The following is a 14911-nucleotide window of genomic DNA, read 5'->3' on the forward strand; positions in this document are numbered from 1 at the left end:
ACATTTACCAGCCCCTTCCTTTCCTGAATGAATACGAGTGATTGGTACCAATCAATCACTGTGTTCATTCATAAATAAAGCCTAGTAAACTGTTTTTCTTGGGGTGGGGGGCCCTGTCAGGTTGGCTGTATGGGGCCCCATGGTTTCTAACAGCAGCCATGAGCACATCCTCCAGCCTGCATACCTGAGCTAAAGTCAGATGGATTACAGAAAGTAAATGCTACAGGAATCATCTGCCCTTACTTAAGATGGCCTCAGCTAGAAAAGCTACTGGGGTGTTTTTCCTAACAAAATGAAGCATGGAGACATGGATGGATGGGTGAATTGAATATGAACAATTAAGTAAATAGCGTTTTCAGTTTGTGGTGCTCAGTTCCACTATAAAGTAAAATTCTACTCTCTACTCTAACAACAGTAGCAGGGGCGGACTAACCATTTGGAAACTCGGGCAATGCCTGAGGGCCCAGGGTCGGTAGCGGGCCCCATGAGATGCCCCTGGTACCTTTTTCATAGGCTTTTTTGAGTTTGGGCAAGGACACAGGGGCCCCATGATCCCCTATTGCCCGAGGGCCCCATGAGTTGTCAGTCTGCCCCTGAACAGTAGCATTTTGCCTTTAAGGGCCAACAAGTATGTAAATATTATTTATGTTTATGTAAATATATACAGTATTTTAGAGCTGTGCTATCTTCATTCTTCTCTAGAGCTTATGAAAATCCACATAGACATATGTATCAAAGTGAATAAATTAAATATATCCATGGCTGCTAGGTCACTAGAAAGATTTTTGATTTTGATTCTTTTTGGCGCTGGGATATATATTTTTGATATATATCAAAGTACCTGCAAGTAGAAATGTCTATGATGCCTCATACAAACTGGTTAACTTCAAACCTTCTCTAAAAAAAACAACTGCAATTTGAAAATGCAAAATATCACTATATCCTCAAACAAAACTGACATTGTATGCAAGATATGATAAAACTACTGCTAACAGTGACAGCTATGCTTGAAAATTGTTCCAGAGCTCACACAGAAATTCAGATGCATGACATTTATATAATCTTGCTGTGCAGTTTATCACTGGAGGCAGAATGAGTTAAAAAATGATAGCTGATAATTTTCTTTCTTAGGGATTACAAGGCAGGAAGCTAACTGCTTTGGAAAAAAAATATTCTCTGCTTTTGCCACCCTGGTGTTAAAATGTATCTGTTCTGACAATGTCTAGAAACGTTGACATTTATTCGTGAATGCTGGCAACAATTGCTAAATTACATAATTTTCATAAACTCTTTTATTGGTTATTTATATTCGATTGGTTGTTGTGAGGGTTTATTCTACTCCAGCATGTGGAGTCTTGTGGGAAAGGACGGGAATGCTTAAAGTTTAACAGCTTTGCGGTACAACCACAACGAAGTGCAGTTTAATTCAACTGACACCTCAGTTCATTAAGCAACACACATGACATAGTGCCTGTTAGTGTGCCAAATTAAAAGTTGAACAGTATTTGTACTGACATTGTATGCTACATTATCAGGACTGCAGGAGTTCCTAATTCGGAATAAATTAAAACACAGCACAGTATAATACCTCTGGTTTTTTTTATATAGTTCATTTCAGTTTTATTTGCTCTTTATGGGTATAGCAAATTAAGCTATATAGCCTCCTAATACTTATCTGGTGCATTACTGCAAAGACTGTAAAGGGTTGGTTTATCTTTACCAAAAAGATGCCTATGCAAGTAATGGTCGCCTGTAGATAAAAACAAACTGTTCAGCTTTGATTCAAAATTGTATGATGCCCTTGCTACAAGTGTAAGCCATTTATGTACCTCCCGAAGCCTGGATGAAACACTCCCAGAGGTGGCATCACCCCTACCTGCCTTGTTGGTAGGATATTATTAAGACACTCCCAGCTGTTACTGCTCACCCCCAGCATCTTGAAAATGAGCTCTCAGACCAACGCACATGTGTGGTCCACTATCTCCTCTGTTGCAGAAATGCTAAACTCAAAACTATTGTGACAAGGGATTGAGAGAGAGCACATGAGAATCAACTGGGGATGTCTTTACAATGGCCTATCTAAAGAGCAGGACAGAATGCTTACTTCTCTAGGAGTTTTTTGGCCAGGCTTTGGTAGGTACATAAATGGCTTACTCCGTTAGCAAGGGCATAATTTAACTTTGGTCATAGCTGCACAGTATGTTTTTATCTAAATATGCCCCTTTCCTGTGTAGGCAGTTCTATGGTAATTGTGAACTAACCTTTTAACACACCTAAATTGGACAAGATGCTTTTTTAAATTTGGCCATAGGTGATGTGATTTTCTTTACTGCAACCTTAGGCAATGCAACCATTGCTCGATTCCCCCATCAACAAAGTCAGTGTTGATGGGGGAATCCTTCCCCGAGGCAGACTGACCATTTGGAAACTTGGGTACTGCCCGAGGGCCCAGGGTCAGTAGAGGGCCCCATGAGATGCCCCTGGTACCTTTTTCATAGGCTTTTTTGAGTTTGGGCAAGGACACAGGGGCACCATGATCCCCTATTGCCCAGGGATCCCATGAGTTGTCAGTCCGCCCCGTCCTTCCCATAAAGCTATTGTGTTCTCCCAGCACAGTGATTATTGATAGCTGCTAAAGCAGCTGGCTATAATCTCATGAAAAACCCAACAGGCCTGTTGTACCTAAGTCATACAACAATCGATTTGGACACAATCAGCTTGGCCATAGATGATGTGAATCTCGGCTGGTTCCTGCTGAACTTTCTGAGATTCAAATCATCTATGGAAGGCTTAACGCACTACACTGGAATGCCAATGTGTTGGGGTGTATTTGCAATATTCATTTTAAATGGCACCACGACTCATATGTAGTGAAAACAGGCAAATACCCAGATTACATCTGAAATATACAAATTGGCTTATGCCAATGTGTCAAAAACTGTCTTGACACATTGGTATACCCATATGGAAGAAAAATATATTTGAAATATATTTTAAAAATATTCTTCCCAAATATATTGACATATATTTGAAATACTACAATTTTTTCCGTATTCAATATATTACAAAATATGTGAAAAATATTTTTAAAAACACCTTTTCAAATATACTGTATTTCTTTAAAAATACATTTAATCTACATTGGAATGCATTTACATATATATGTAAAAATATATGTTAAAATTACTTTTTTATATGTTAACAAAAATCTGAAGAATATATTTAAAAAAAAAAATTTTTAAAAATATTTTTCATATATTTTGTAATATATAAAAAACAGATTTCAACATGCAGTGTATATATATATATATATATATATATATATATATATGTATTGAAATATATTTTGAAATATATTGAATACGGCCAAAATTGTAGTATTTCAAATACCGGTATATGTCAATATATTTGAGAAGAATATTTTTTAAATATATTTCAAATATATTTTTCTTCCATGTGGGTATGTATAATGAGTTTGTATCAGAAGCGATTACTCCCTGCCCAATGTCAGTAGGAGAGTTTGTCAAACCTACACTATAACCCAAGATTAATACAGACAATTGGTGTAGGAAGACAGGCCTTTAGGTGGTAGCAGTCCATACAAAGTATACCCCTAAAGAAAAAGGGGAGCAGCAGATAGTCCCTCACACAGAACAGTGCAGGAAAAAAACACTCCGTTTAATAATAGTTCTCCAGAGCTGCTAGTTCATTCCAATAAACCACATGGGGTATAGAAACTAGGAAAAAAGAGATGGAACACAGCACCTCTAAGAGTATCTATATAATTGCATAAAGTTCCAGGTAAACAGTTATACTCACCTTCTATTGTGGCCAAAATTGCACCGGTGGTGCATTACGGTATCCAAACTGCCAAAAAAACACTAATCCCTCAATCCAGGATATTTTATTGAGTCCTGCAGAAGATGTATTCTGTTGAAGCAGTGCTAGAAAAAGATTGTATGTAAGTGTATTCACTTGTAGTAGTACTTGAAACATGTAGCTGACAGTGAATGTCTCACCTCAGAGTACTGTAGGGTAAAACATCCACAGGGGCTGGCTCTTGAAATCACAAAGGAGATATATCACTTGTAAAAAGCCTTGGTGGTCCAACATGTACCATAGTTTTCTTTACCTCAACGCATTTCAGAGCACACCAGCGCTTTCTGTTCAGGAGTGTTATACAAACAAAAAAATAAAGATTTTAAAACTTTTACAAAGAAATCATTCATCCTCCTCATTCATCGAAAGTACATGGATCCCTAGAATTTACCCAGAATTGCAAAATAGCCAATATATGGGTTTTATTTGGTCATGAACTGATCAGCCTGCTAGCCACAAATACTGCTTCTATCAGTCACTGCCACTAAGGGCCAGAACCCCATTAAAGGGGTGAAAAAGGGTACTATTTTCAATATGAAACCAAGAACACAGGGAAAATACCTCAAACTAATAGGAAGAAAGCTCAAATCTAATCTTAGAAAGTATTTTTTTAAGTTGAGGTACTGAGTCAGTTAACAGTAAGTGGCTTCAAACATGCTTGGGATCATCACAGATCTATACTCAAGACAAAAAAAGTTAAGAAAAAAATACAAAAACATATATAAATTAAAAAGAAAAAACAAAAAAAAAAAAAAAACAGCAGACTCAGTTGACAACTTGTTCTTTTTCTGCAGTCACTTTTACATGTTTCTAAACTAAATGACATTATCTCAAACAAACCCACAAAATACTATACAGATATACAGTATATAATACACATTTTCATCCACAAGTCTCAGTTAGCATACAAGAAATACACCAAACTATATTCAACAGTAAAATAGGTATTGGGCATGCAGACTGATCATATTCATTGGCCAAATCTCCTATAATAATTATATAAATTTCAATCATCCAAAATAGTTGGCACTTAACAGAATCTTACACAAAATATGAAGCTGAATTCATGCATACAGTTAAAATCCGTGAATATAGCCCAACGTATGTGTTTCAGCTTAATGGCTTTAATGACTGAAAAACGTAAGCGGAGCTATGTTCATAGATTTTACCCCTCTACATCAATAAAGCTTCAGATTTTATTTAGAATACTGTTGAGTGACAACTATTTTGGATGATTTTGACATTTTCTAGTTAACAGGAGTCCACGTCAGAGCATTGACACCTTTTTTAGCCTAAATGGGATATCAGGTAGAATGTGGGGAGTTGTTTCTTTGATCCTATAAATCATAATATTGCATGGTTCAATTAAAATAATTATTGATTAAATATAAAAGTGGTTTGAGGCAATGTGTCAATAAAAATATAATAAATACAAAAACTATACAAACCAACCTCTATAAAGCATAAAATGTAAATCCATATATCTCCAGCTAGTTTAAATCCTATTTGAGTTAATAGTATTAATAATATTTTTAAATTATATTTATATTAATATCATTACAGAGCCTCAATAGTAACTAAAATGCAATAGGGGAATGGGCTTTTATTTTTCTAGCACAGTTTCAACAGAGTACATCTTCTGAAGGACTCAAAAAATATCCTGGAATGAGGGATTTTTGTCTGGCAAACAGCTTGAATATCATAGTGAATTGGAGGCATTGTGTTTCTTATTTTTTCACAGTTTAGACAGTAGCAGGACCCAGTAAATTAGCTGATAACAAATCACTGGGTGCTAGATGACAGAATATATTGGCCAGGCTGGATGGGGCTAGGGGCCCGGGAATCAGCATAGGTTGGCTGGGCGGTGTCCCAGGAATCAGCCTTACCCAGTCTTACTATTATAATTTGTCTTACGCAAACTTAGAGATGGGTTATTGGGAATACCACCGCTGGTAACATCATCTTTTTTGGTTGCTATATCAATGATATAATATTAATTTGGGAATGGCCCAACATATCTAGTTGATCAGTTTTTCATCCATTATAATCAGAATCCCTATGGCCTTTATTTTACTCATGTTAAAGACCCTAATCACTTAGCTTTTTTGGATCTAAAGACTTGACAAACAAATGGTAGGATCATTGCATTTTTCGCAGCTGCCACTACCCAAGTTGGTTTACCAATATCCCTAAGGGACAATTTTGTCACTTAAGACAAAACTGTAACAAAGATTCTGATTATGTACAACAAAGTTCCCTATTAAAAAATACATTTTTAGAAAAAGTCTACCCTGAATCCCTAATTGAAGCTTGTACCTTTTATCTGAAAGGCAAACCCATAAAAAGAGTTTAGGATGAATCTGATCATTCTACCAAGTTCACTATGAAATTTCATACACATCATCAAATGAAACATATTTAAAAAAAAAACCATTGGAACATCTTATTTGAAGACCCTCATCTTAAAACTGTGATCTCTTGTAAACTTAGGGTCACCTATAGGAGAGCTCCCAACCTCATAAATAAGGTAGCACCTAGTAAACTTAAGATCCCTCCATTCAGTCCCACCTCCTCTATGACCACGATTCCTCTCAAAGGCATGTATCAACACGTCAGTTTGGCCAGAAGCACATGGCCAGAAGCAGCTTGTTACTAATGGTAAAACCTACATTTTGGACAACTTTTATAACTGCTCATCTGACTTTGTGGTATACTGCTTATCTTGCCCTTGTGGCCTCCTTTATGTGAGGCGTACTATATGCACCCTCAGAAAGAGGTTAGGGGATCATCGCTGCCTCATAGGAGGAGGCAAAGATGAACATAGTGTTCCCCGAATTTCTTGAGGCTCACAAGAAATTTACAGCAGAGTTGCATATCTGGGCTATAGAATCCATGCCTAGACACCTCTTGGAGGCAGGCTTTGCCAAACAGAGATCTATTGGATCTATGTATATCTTAGACACTGTCAGGGAAGGAAATGAGGAAGCCCTGACAAATGCACCTATGCCCAATATGGCCATACTAATTTGTGTAAAAATGTGCGCGTGTGCATAGTCGCACAGCACACAGTCGTGCATTCATGTGCACGACAGCGCATTGGCACACGCATGGAGTGATAATTGCTGGCACCCAGTGGCCTTTGTAAGGACTGCAGCCCCTCATAATAATTGCTGGATTATCGTCAGCCTCCTGTTCCTGTGCAAATTACCCAGCTGATTATTCGTTACCGACCTGGCTTGACCCTGACCTGCTTTGGCTTCTCTCCTTGCTCTTACCCCAGCTTGTTCCTTGGATCTGCTCCTGGCTATTCCTGATTGATGACTTGTGCATGACCCTTGCCTGCTTCTGACTTCGCTCCTGTCTTTACTCCTGATTGGTGCTCTGTGTTTGACCCCGGCCTGCTCCTGACTTTGCTCCTGTCTTTACTCCTGATTGATGCTCTGTGTTTGACACCGGCTCTGGCTTCTGACTTCACTTTCTGCTCTGCCCATCTGCCTGGATCCGCTAGTCCTCTGGAGAGCCCACTCCTGTATCCTGTCCACCCACAGGTGTCATCTTATCGGGTATCACCAGGCAACTACATCATTGGCAACCCGTGCTTCTTTGGGCACTGCACCCCCTGTTACTACCCTCAGGGGTGCGTTGCACTTAGCCGTAAGGGGAGCCCTCTCATCACCTCATCCTCCAGTCAGGTACCTGACAGACACCTTGTCCCCTGGAGGCCTTAATGAAGACATACTGTAGAAGTTGCCACTATCCTTTGATATTACACATGCATATATACACTCATTAACTTTCCAGATACACAGTGCCCTCATAGGATAATTTTGTTTTCTAAAATATTAGACGCAGTCCAAACACCACTGTTAATAACAGCTGCCACTATAAAGTGAACCAACACTATAAAGTCTTATAAGTAAATAGATAGAAAGGCGCTGTAATAAACCACTTATATGTGATCTAAATTATAACAAACACGAATAAAACACATATAAAGAAGTGTGTACGGCATATGTGTGTTTCTAACAGCAAACTGTGAAAAACACACACAAGCCGCATCGCCTCCTCTCCCTCCTGTGGCTTTCAGCTGCTTCATTGAAAGTCATACAAGAAGAACAGTACTTGTCACTGCCCCCACCACTGCACCAATCATCCCCTGCCATCCACAGAATTTCTCTTTGTAGGCCCCCCTGTGTGCTCCTCAGTGCCCAGCCCTTCCCCATTCTCAGCAACAATAGGAGAAAGAGAGGCTGGATCTGCTCTGCCTCCCCCTGTACACACCCACACTCTAGTCTGTGCCGTGCAGAAGAGGATGTTTTGGTGGGAAATTGAATACAGAACAGTTGACAGCTCTGTAATGCTTCTGACTGAGCCAGTGAGCCGGGGACCAGCCATGTAAGTCTGACCTTCCTTCCTTCTTTTCTTCCTCCCCTTTCTTCCTTATTTCCTTAACTCCTTCCTCCCCTCCCTTCCTTCCTCCCCTTTCTTCCTTTCTCCACTCCCTTCCTCCCCTGCCTTCCTTCCTTCCCTTCCTTATTCTTACTTCCTTCCTTCCTCCTATCTCTCTTCCTTCCTTCCTCCCTCAGTTTCTTCCTTCCTCCATCCATTCCCTCCCTTTTCTTCCTTCAATGCTTCTCTTCCTTCCCTTCCTTCTCTTCATTCCTTCCCTTTTCCATCCTCTTTCTTCCTTCCTTCCTCTATCCCCTTCCTTCCCTTCCTCCCTTGCCTCCCTTCCTCCATCCCCTTTCTTCCTTCCTTCATCCCCTTTCTTCACTCCTTTCCTTCCCTCCTTTCCTCCCTTCCTCCATCCATTGCCTCCCCCCCTTTTCTTACTTCCTTCCTCCATCCCCTCCATTCCTTCTTTCCTCACTCCCCTCCTTCCTTTCTTTCTTTCTTTCTTTCTTTCTTTCTTTCTTTCTTTCTTTCTTTCTTTCTTTCTTTCTTTCTTTCTTTCTTTCTTTCTTTCCTTCCTTCCTTTTCTTTCTGCCCCCAAATCTCTCTTTCTCCTCTCTTCTATTTTGTACTCCAGCAATAGCATTCATGAGTGCAGCCAAAGATGTTTAGTTTTGTGTCATCAAATATTAAATTGTAAAAAAAAAATAATAAAAATAAAGAACTAATTACAGCATCCACTGCCCTACTGACACCAACCTGCACACACTACCCACTGCCATACAATCCGCACTCCTCTCCCTGTACATACTACCCACCGCCATACACTCCTCTCCCTGTACATACTTCCCACCGCCATACACTCCACACTCCTCTCCCTGTACGTACTACCCACCGCCATACACTCCACACTCCTCTCCCTGTACGTACTACCCACCGCCATACACTCCACACTCCTCTCCCTGTACGTACTACCCACCGCCATACACTCCACACTCCTCTCCCTGTACGTACTACCCATCGACATACACTCCACACTCCTCTCCCTGTACGTACTACCCATCGACATACACTCCACACTCCTCTCCCTGTACATACTACCCACCGCCATACACTCCACACTCCTCTCGCTGTACATACTACCCACCGCCATACACTCCACACTCCTCTCCCTGTACATACTACCCACCGCCATACACTCCACACTCCTCTCCCTGTACATACTACCCACCGCCATACACTCCACACTCCTCTCCCTGTACATACTACCCACCGCCACACACTCCACACTCCTCTCCCTGTACATACTACCCACCGCCATACACTCCACACTCCTCTCCCTGTACATACTACCCATTGACATACACTCCACACTCCTCTCCCTGTACATACTACCCACCGCCATACACTCCACACTCCTCTCCCTGTACATACTACCCACCGCCATACACTCCACACTCCTCTCCCTGTACATACTACCCACCGCCATACACTCCACACTCCTCTCCCTGTACATACTACCCACCGCCATACACTCCACACTCCTCTCCCTGTACATACTACCCACCGCCACACACTCCACACTCCTCTCCCTGTACATACTACCCACCGCCATACACTCCACACTCCTCTCCCTGTACATACTACCCATTGACATACACTCCACACTCCTCTCCCTGTACATACTACCCACCGCCATACACTCCACACTCCTCTCCCTGTACATACTACCCATCGACATACACTCCACACTCCTCTCCCTGTACATACTACCCTCTGTCATACACTCCATACTGTACATTCCCTATTTAACATTATCACATTCTGCACTATGTAAGCCATCTCAGAAACTATCTAACCACACCTTTTTTAAGCCATGCCCATTTTTAAATGGTGGATACTGGAAGGAAGAATTCGACTATTCTGTGACATTGTGAGTACGGACCTGAGCTCAAGGCCCTAGTGACTCCCTAGTGAGTGCTGGTGTCCTGTGGGTAAGAGTGCTAGTGGTGAATCTGGCTGAAACAGCCCTTGCAAGGTCTCAGTTCTGGCTATCATACTTTGCTTCTGGCTTAAAGACTGTTCAGAGAAGCTTAGCAAGGTGTAGCGTGTCCTCCTGTTCCTATGTGGTGTTTCCGGAGTATCCCACACTAACCTACACCCTAATCCAAAAAACGACAACCCCTAGAGTGTTTATTGAGACGGAGTGTAAGGACTGTTGCTGTGTGCCTGGCTGCCTCTGCACAGCTTTAGGCAAGAGCCTGTTAAACTAAAGAGGATAGCACTACAGAAACATACTAGTTTGTGGAAATTGCCCTTTAAACTAACAGAGCCAAAAATTGATCCAATTAAGCAAGATATAAAGGTGATGAGCTTGTACTTCCTCTCATGCTTTAATAATGTTATTCATGAAGAGCTGCACTTCAAGTAAGTAATCATACATTAGCTTTGATCAGCTTTGCACAAGACAGATTAATGAAAACCAATGTCAAAATAGCAGGCTTATAGCACATTTACTATATTTGCAGAATAATATTATGTAAGCAGACTTATTTTGATCATTGCTTTAGCTTGCCTGGTTAAAGAGAACCAGTATAAATGAATTTTCACTATTTATACAGCACAGTGCTGATGTAGTTAACTCCATATGCATATGCACAGAGATCTGGTCACAAATATTATTTGTTTTCCTTTTACTATGTTTCTAAATGTATCTTTTACATCATCTCAATGTGTACTAATGCAGAGCTTTTTTGATATTTGGTGCACATGGGATTAACTGCATCAGTACTGTCCTGCATAAATAGTGGCTCTTACATTGACTTGTTTGACTTGCAAAAGGAAGCCCCCTGTTGTCTTTGCAACTCGATGCTTCCCACCTCCTCCTTGTCACTGCATGTTCCTTCTGGTATCCCCAGTGAGTGGCATGGGCTTGTGTTGAAGCTGTGAATGTGTTGGTGGCAGGGCAGGGTTGGTGTTTCTCTCCTTCATGTTTCCTCAGTTAACTGGTTGGATGCCAAGTCTAGGTTACATAAGAGGTCTGCCCCAGGGCGTAGGTTCTTCTGGGCTAAGCTATGCACTTGTAACAGGATCATTCTACCACACATATGGGGTACCTTTACTATTGTGCCATTTCATCAATGCCCTGGGACAAGGCTCAGGCCTTGGAGAATACTCAACCTTAAGGCAGACCCCTACTCTTAATGAACGTACACCATGTACACTTGTATAACAACTGCTCTCAAGTTAACTCTTGGGTCCCCATGTATATGTACATCCTTCCACTGTACTGTGTAATTAGGAGGGGTATGCTGAGCCTTGTCCACAATCACCTGTCCAGGGTTTTCCACTAATGTTCCCAGTAGCAGAATGGGACCCAAGTTGCACCCAGCGCGGGTTCCACATGTGCACTTGACTTGACTCTTGAGCTTCCGCATGTCTGTACAGGATGGGGACCTCTGTGGCGCCAGTCCGCTCCCACTGCTGTGGGAGACAGACTGCAGTGGATAGAGTGTCTGCAACATCTCCATCGCTGCTAGAGGCTGTTCCACTTATAACAGGTACATGCTACAGACAGGCTGCATGAACGAAATGTAAACTTCTGTTACCCATGATCACCGCTTGTCGTACTGCATCAGTATGACTCTTAAGTGCTGTGTCTTCACACCCCAATATGCTAGTGACCCAACATCTGTAGAAATCTGTTAGTTACTTGCATTGCCCTCCTTTAATTGACTTCAAACCAGGCAAAGAGTTCTTGTCCCTACATCCCTAATCCTAACTCAGGCTATGTGCTGCCTCGGCATACCTGAAAAGATAGAGTCCATGTGCTAAAAGGTCTGTGGCATTCCCCAGTGGCTGGTGGGCAAACACCAGGTCTCCATGCCTCTACATCTCACAGGTTCCTCAGTAGCTTCACTTCTCACATTCCACATTTTCACATTCCACTCCCTCTCTGTTCTCTTCCCTTTTATATCCACAGGAGCAGTGGGTTGGACCCAAAGATCCCGCCAAAAGAACCAAGTTAACCCTGAACCTCCCTTCTGGGGCAGTACCTAGCTAACGAATTTCAAACCTGCTTTTAAATGCCAGATCCATTCAATGGCCTGCACGTGTGATATACTGTAGCATCAGGCTTGCTTCATCAGTCCAACACCGTGCGGAGAGATCATTACATTGGGATCTTCATCTAGGTGGACGTTATAGACTGACATGTACTTTTGATGAGCCTTTAAGTATTTGATTTTGTGAACGCATAACATATTGTGATTCTAACTTATTTATTAAAAGGAAAAATTGCACTAGAGTGATTTGTGCTCTTTCTCTCTTGATTGTGTTTTTGCAGTATCTGGTGTCCCGCTTGTATTGAAAGAGCTGCATCCTGTCCAAAGTGAACGTTTATCCTCTTGTGACCAAACTGTGTGTACCGTACCTCTATCATATTCAATAAACTGTATCATCTGCAGGTTTTTTTGATCTTCCTAGAGCAGTCACTATTTGATATATGTTTTTAAATGACTAAGAACTATAAACTATGGGATTTGTAGTGTGTATAGAGCAGTGCACAACTAATGTACACTGTTGGTTTCAAACAAATAGAAGTGAGGGGGAAAAAGAAGAAGTTCTGGAGCTCATGGAGGGCGTTACATGGAGGAAGGAAAATGCAGTAAAAAAACTATTTAATAGAAAATAGATTACAGGGCCATTAAAGCTTTTGTAAAGTGTTTTTTTTTCTTTTAAATTACAAACATGTTATACTTACCTGCTCTGCACAACAGTATTGCACAGAGTAGCCCTGATCCTCCTCTTCTGGTGTCCCTGCCAGTGCTGCTGGCTCCTCCTCTTCTCAATGGGGCAGCACAGTGGCTAAATGGTTAGCACTTCTGCCTGGTCATTGGTTAAAATCCCACCCACGGGTACTCCGGTTTCCTTCCACACTCCAAAAACATGCTGGTAGGTTAATTGGATCCTGTCTAAATTAGCCCTAGTATGTGTATGTATGAATGTAAGTTAGGGACTTTAGATTGTGCGCCCCTTGAGGGTTGGGGACTGATGTGAATGTTCAATATATATATATATATATATATATATATATATATATATATATATATGTAAAGTGCTGCGTAAATGGACAAAGCTATATAAATACCTGAAATAAAAAATAAATAAATGTGCAACCATAGTAAGCAGCTTCCTATTGTGACACGAATGCGGGCTCGATCCTAGATCTTTAGTATAAGGGGGGGTGAAGGGGCAATATACATTCTGAAACATTTTTTACCTTTACGCAGGGAATGCATTAAGGTAAATAATGTGTAAACTTTACAACACCTTTAAATAGACGGTGAGTATGGATTATTTTTAGAGAATAAGGATATTGTTTAGTGTTACTTTGTGCTAGATTGTGGTTGGGAGTAGTGAACCTAAGTGTTGAGGTAGGGCTTTAGTGGGTTACTTTCTAGGTTTAAGTGTTAGATGAGGAGAATCAATTTTAAAGGCTTCATCACTTTAGGAAATACTGACTCATGCATTGACTTCTTGTTTTTCTAATCAAGACTCACAACCCTATGTATCCACTTAAGCTCCAGGAGATTTTAGCTCCTATGACCAGGCCATTTTTTGCAATTTGGCAATGCTCTACTTTAATTGACAATTGCACGGTCGTGCAACTACCCAAATGAAATATATATAATTTTTTAACACAAATAGAGCTTTATTTTCGTGGTATTTGACCACCACTAGGTTTTTTTGTTTATATTATTTAAACGAAAAAAGACCAAAATATTTGAAAAATAAACCCAATATTTTTTACTTTCTGCTATAAAATATATCCAATAAAAAATGTAAAACAAAAATCAAATTTCTTCATAAATGTAGGCCAAAATGTATTCTGCTACATGTCCTTTGATAAAAAAAAAACACAATAAGTCTATATTAATTGGTTTGCGTGAAAGGTATAGCGGCTACAAACTATGGAATATATGCTGGAATTTTTATTTATTTTTTTATACTAGTAATGGCGGTGATCAGACACTAACTGACACTTTGTGGGAACTGACATACTACTAACTGCCACTGACATCACCAGTGCCAGTAATACAGTGTGTGTACACATTTTAGACACACAGTTAACCCTTTGATTGTCCCTAGATGTTAACCCATTTCCAGCCAGTGTGATTAGCACAGAGACAGTGTATAGTATTAACATTGATCACTGTATTATTGTCACAGGTGATGTCAGTGGCAGTTAGTAGCATGTGCTGCTTTTGCTAAGCAATGTACCTGTTGTTATTTCCTGCTTTGCAGGGAGGAAAAAAACCCAGCACATCGCTGCTGTCTGTACAGAGCTCTGTGTTGTTTGTCAACACAAAGCTCTGTTCTGTCACTCACTCAGCCAATCTGCAGGTCTCGGCCATAAATTATTGACCTACTGTTCGGCTTGTGCTGTAGCGAATGACAGCACAGATGGGAAGGCGGGTGAGCCCTACACCCGGAAATGCCATATCATGTACATGTATGTGATCTGGCACAGAAGAGCTGCCAGCCAGTGGGCTGGTGGCTCTTTTGTGCCAGATCACATACACGTACATGATCTGGTATTTATCTGCATGGGTTGGTCAGCAAGCAGTTATCCTCATCT

The 14911-nt window shown here is 40.8% G+C and overlaps 1 long non-coding RNA gene across 1 annotated transcript; it reads left to right on the forward strand.

Annotated features, from left to right (window-relative positions):
- Positions 1-8131: 8131 nt before the first annotated feature.
- LOC149455484 (uncharacterized) lies at positions 8132-12736 on the forward strand. Its single transcript, XR_016314054.1, has 2 exons — positions 8132-8274; positions 12617-12736. It is a non-coding gene; the product is annotated as an uncharacterized LOC149455484 (long non-coding RNA).
- Positions 12737-14911: the final 2175 nt, after the last annotated feature.

Source organism: Staurois parvus, unplaced genomic scaffold, assembly GCF_062004578.1.
Source record: "Staurois parvus isolate SC_StPar_1 unplaced genomic scaffold, SC_StPar_1.0 ptg000393l, whole genome shotgun sequence".
In the NCBI taxonomy this organism is placed as follows: Eukaryota; Metazoa; Chordata; class Amphibia; order Anura; family Ranidae; genus Staurois; species Staurois parvus.